This window comes from Gossypium hirsutum, chromosome D06, assembly GCF_007990345.1.
Source record: "Gossypium hirsutum isolate 1008001.06 chromosome D06, Gossypium_hirsutum_v2.1, whole genome shotgun sequence".
In the NCBI taxonomy this organism is placed as follows: domain Eukaryota; kingdom Viridiplantae; phylum Streptophyta; class Magnoliopsida; order Malvales; family Malvaceae; genus Gossypium; species Gossypium hirsutum.
The window spans coordinates 57644942-57650725 of NC_053442.1; the positions used below are offsets into that span (position 1 = coordinate 57644942).

At 30.8% G+C, this 5784-nt stretch overlaps 1 long non-coding RNA gene across 1 annotated transcript; it reads right to left on the bottom strand.

The window, feature by feature from the left end:
* Positions 1-3291: 3291 nt before the first annotated feature.
* LOC107908305 (uncharacterized) lies at positions 3292-4233 on the bottom strand. The gene is made up of 2 exons (XR_001686966.2): positions 3942-4233; positions 3292-3628 (listed from the first exon to the last, which is right to left on the bottom strand). It is a non-coding gene; the product is annotated as an uncharacterized lncRNA (long non-coding RNA).
* Between the last annotated feature and the right edge of the window lie 1551 nt (positions 4234-5784).

Below are 5784 nucleotides of genomic sequence, written 5' to 3' on the forward strand. Positions count from 1 at the left end.
ATTTTAAAACGTGAAACCAACGAACTTAATAGAAGAATTTTAACGGTAGCAACTAGACTTGAATTTTTAAACTCGGAAAGTAGAGAGATTAAATTTTTTAAAATAAAAGTACAATACCTTACAGCATATTGTAATTTTTAACTTTTTTTAGTTTATAATTTAGCCCAAAATATAATTAGTACTGATATAACTGATTGGAAAAGAACCAATGTATTAAAATTGCAAAGGTCAGCAAGGACTGTCCCTTTTATCTCCTTATAATACACATCCACGATCTCTGTTCCTCCTTATATTGATCACTAATCGAGTCGGCATTGATCACAATGGACTCAGAACTTGAGATTCTCCAATGCTGAGATATCCAATCTCATAAAAAACAACAGGGGGTTGCTTACTTCTTCACAAATGATAAATAAGGGGAAAAAAAAGAAGCTAAATTTTTGGGTAGTTCAACATCTAGATTAGTGCATCAAAGGCTTTGATTTACGTCCGAAAATGACTAAAGAGAAACAAACAAAGCGCAGGGAATAATCAGAGTCATATATAAGCCTGAGGGAGTTGGCATGAAAATTCTTCTGGTAAACGCAAACTAATCGCATATGCCACAAAAACGAGGGACGACAAAATGGCCCATCCCATCCCCCAACAGGGAAAGTGGGCAACAACGCATTTCACTATTGATATGCACCAACTTACTCGGGGAAAAGAAAAGGTATCATTATCTGTTTTTTTTTTTTTTTTGTTTCTTTTTTCAAATGGATGTTTACTTGCAACATGCAGTGTACGAGTTTCCAACAGAGAGAGAAAAAGAAAACCCTAAAACCTGTTTGATTTCGAGTGAGTGGGGTTGGTTCAAAGACAACTCAGTGCAACATTATAACATATTATTTTTAGCATAAGGAAGTTTACGTGTTGATCTCATCATCGTCATCGTCATATATGCTGGTTTGTGTTCACTTTGAAATCGGATCCTTTCCATTCTTGATCTGCAGTTTAATGCATTATTGCTTTGCCCTTTCCTATTATAGAAACCTGAAGAGACATTTATTGGAAACTCCGTGAAGTTGAGCAACGAAAATCCTACTATTTGGCTAATAGGGCATGCCATCAAATTGAGGTAATGTACTTCAATCAAACTCTGTCTTCTATTCCTTTTGATAGGAGCTGAAATGATATTGAAAATAACCTAAAATTAATTATATATTTTCACAATTGTGTTTTATTTGACACTTACGAAATTAATTAATAAATCAAGTTTTATTAGAATTATATTTAAAGATCGTTAAAACTACTTTTATTCAAAATAATAATTTTATTAGTAAAAATAAAAAATATACATCTATTTTTTATTATATAATTATAAAATCCAAAGTTTTTAAATAAAATATTAAAACGATAACTATTTAGTACACTAATTATAGAAAGTTTCAACTTCACAATCCTTCAGTTGTATTTAAAAAATTAATAAATAAATACATAGAACACGTGACAAAATCTCAACACCACTACTACTTGACCCATTTAAAATAACAAAAAAATATTATATTAAATAATAAGTAAAATTATATTTATAAAAATTATAGATAATAGAGAAGGGTACAAAAATCATCGGAACCCTTAGCTTCGGTATCTATAAAGAGAAGGTCTCTCTTACATGGTCGATAGTGTCTTGTACTATTTGTTATCTGATAAGGATATTATGTCTCGCTGAGCTTATTGTAAATTTTAAATTGAAATTTAATGCTATTTTTTAATCTATTATTTACCACTTGGGTTTTATTTGTAAGCCTTCAGTGTCATGTAGTGAATAGTAGATGTGGATGGACAAACTTTTGTACCCAAAAAGGGAATTTCAAATGGTTAGAGCAATAAACAGATTAGGCATAAGATTATGTATCATGCATTAGACAATATTAGACGATATCCTTACATAGATCACGTCCTAAATGGGTGAAAATTTTCTATATAAATAAGGTACTTCCGTATGAACTAATAATAATAATAATAATAATAATAATAATAATAATGCTCCTGCGAATATATGGAAAAAAAATTTTGTATGAAACAATTATCTGTATCTCTTTTTCAATAGTTTAATGTTTCATCAATATTTTCATTTTGAAAAAAAATCAAATCCAAATGAAAATCCTGAAATTCAGGGTGAAATTATTAATGTGATATTAAACTATTGGAAATAGATAATATCATATTTTGTACAATCCTTTCTCGTGAATATATAGGCCATGAAATAACAAATTATTTTAAGTTCTTGCAAACTCAATTTCTCTCTAATTCTTTTCTTTTAACAAAAAAAATTAATACGGTTAGACGTAAGATTATTTTAGTTTTTCGCACTTTATTCACATAGAACATGTATATCAAATTTCAAATAATTTAAATTATAATAACTAATTTTTTATTAAAAACTTTTTACTGTTAACAATATATTCATAATGACAATATCTTTATGGATGGTATATAAAGATATATTGGGTTGATTTAAAATTTTATGTGAATGATAAAAAATACCATATTGATAAATTCAAGTGCGTTAAAATATCAATTTTAAAGGTTTGAGTCTAAACCTAAAAAACCTAGAAAAATGTCATTTTTATATTCTATACAAAACCTAGAAAAATGCACATAATAAGATTTGAGTCTAAAACATCCTAATTTTCAAAATCTTAACTGTATCATTTCAACCAAAGCTTCACATAATATTTTTTCCCCCACATAATTGGTGTTCCATAATCTATTCAAGTGGATCCAGGAATTGCATTACACTATCCAATTTCATCCCTAATTGAGTTTTTATTACCAATTGACAAGACACAAACTCTAAAAATAAAAAAAATTCTCTGACACATTAAAATTTGGACTTAAGAGACATTATAGTTTTTAGCATCTATATTTTATCATTTAAATTCAAGAATCATTTGTTTTTGTTACATAAATTTGATAGAGTGAATGTATTTAGTGTGTGTGTATATAGATAATTTTGTGGGAAGAATCCCCATTAGATCCTTCAATATTTTGGCCATGTTGTTGCAATCATGTTGAAACAAACCGCAAAGTTCTCATCATCTTAAAGCATACCACTAAACTCCAAACAAACTTTTGTTGAAAAACGATGGATGCATGAAAAGGTGAAAAGATAATCCAATAATATGTCCAGTAGAAAACATGGCATGTGACTGCACCAGGTAGCGTCAGGAATGTCTCAAAAATTTTGGTAATTCACTCCATCTCTTTGCAACGCTTCATGCACTGGGAAAATACTACTGCAATTGATGAGGAAACAATTGGGAAATGACCCTCTGTATTATGTGAATACTAAACAATCCTACCAAGTCGAAACAAAAACACCCGATTTTGAGCTCTGTCAATAATGAAGATAAAGACTGTCACATCAAAACTATATTGCAACTGTAATACCCAAATTTTTACCCGGCCCACGATAAATAAAGTCCAGTCTTTTTTACAAGCCCAATTACAAGATAAATTACATGGCCCGATTTTAAACGGTGGCCCAGTTACAAACACGGCCCAAAATAGATGAAGAAACACTAGGGTTTCTAATCTTCAACAGCGTCGCAAGAGGAGTCTTCCGAATCTCCGTGATCTTCACCTACAAGGAAACAAAACAACAAGGAAAGAAATAAAAACAGCAAGGATAGAAAGAAAATCAAAGATTCGTAAATCGAATCAAACAAGATTTGTTTCTTGATTTCGATTTATCTTTTCATTCGGCTATAAAAAGCCATTAACGCATTGTAATAAAGGATTGAAAAAATCAAATAAAAACTGAGGCTTTTACTTTCGCAATACAGAGAGCATAGTCGATTAAAGGTTGATACTTGTATTTCTATTTTATTTTTTCCGTTATATCTATTTATTTTTATCATTTATAAATAATATAAATACAAAAGGAAAGAAATAACCTGTATTCGAGTCCTAACCGCCGCGGACGGCCGAGGAAGTCGTCACCGAGGATTAACGACCGAAAACCAAAAGGTTTTCTCGAGATTTGGGCGCTCTCCATCAATATTTTAGCAATTTCGGGGTTAGATTCGAGTTTAAATGCTTTAGAAGGGTCAGATCTGAAATTTTCGGCTCTCCGACCACCGCATACGGCGGCGCCGCCACCGGCCGGTGGCCGATGACCGGCCGATGCCGAACTTAGGCCGGATGACTGAAGAGGGGGGGAGAGTTTCTTGAAAGTATTTTTTTTGTTTTTTTTAAAGAATGGGAAATGAAATTTTTGATTTAAATTTGGCTTAAATAAGCCAATCAAAACGGCGTCGTTTTTGAAGGGAGGATCCGCGCGTCGACCCGACCCGGACCCAGGATCCGCGTGTTTTTCATACGGAGGGGCAAATTGCGCTTTTGTCCCCTCCGCCTTTTAATATATTTCCAATTAAGTATTTTTATTTTTTTAAATTCGGCCTTTAATTTATTTTAAATTCCAATTTAGTCCTTTTGAATGACGACGTTTTAGAGGAGAAGGGAAAATTACCCTTCCAGCCCCTCTATGTAATTCGCGCGTTCAATTTAGTCCTCCAAACTTTATTTATTTGCGGATTTACCCCATATTTTTACTTGCAATCCAATTTAGTCCCTTTTTCATATTTTCTTTAAAAATCAATATTTTTTGATAATGCAATTGTTTTTATCTTATCTTATAATTCTCATATGTAATTATTATTATTTTGTATATATATGTATTTTTAAAAAGCATGTATTTATGCCCTTTTTTTTGAAAACTAATATTTTTCGCATACTTGTATATACATATATATACTTGTTTTATTTATTTAATTAACTTTGATATTATTTTAGTTATTTCAAACCTATATATTTTTATGTGTACCTGTATGCATTTTTTGTTATTTATTTCAATTATTCGCTTATCAATTTATGTTTGCATATTGTTTATTATTATCTTGCCCATTTATTTGATATTTTGCATGTCATTATTATTTATTTATTCATATTATTTCTATGCCATTGTAATATTTATTATTGCGTTGTATATTTAATGTAGCATCACATCATTTTTTTTACTCGATTTCAAACTTTTCAAAATTAAGATAATGCTTGTATTTAGGATTTTCAAGGAAATTGAGCCCTAACGTATTGGGTTCCGATTTTCTTCGTTAAATCTAACAATCGAGCATTTCTCTTTAATCAAAAAATAAGAACTCATTATTGGGAATTCAACACGTTGTGTCCTAACGTATTGGATGTGACGCATTGATTTTTCGAAATGAATTTTTTTTCTAAAAAATAATAAAGGAGATATTCCGAGTTTGGGATTTTGGAGGAATTGTGCCCTAACGTATTGGGCCGCGATTTCTTAAATCTTGAATAAATGGATATTCTTTTAAATTTTTACTACACGAGTATTCTGGCCTAATTCATTTTTGAGGAAATTAGAATGTCGTGCCCTAACGCATTGGGTGTGGCATTTTCTTTCTTTGAAATGATAAGGGTCTTAATACGTAACGTTTTAAGTTTTTGCTAAGGATTATGTTTTTCAAATTTTCGACATTAAGACATTAATTAATTAACTAGGTACCAATTTTTTTGGGCGTTATGAGGGTGCTAATCCTTCCTCATACGTAACCGACTTTAGGACCCGTTTTTCTAAAATTCGTAGACCAAATTCGTTTTAGGGTGACCCAATCACACCTTAATAAAAGATTGGTGGCGACTCCCAATTTTCATTTCTTAAAGTCGACAACCTAAAACTTTTGTTTTTCAAAAAAAATGGTTTCGACAGCA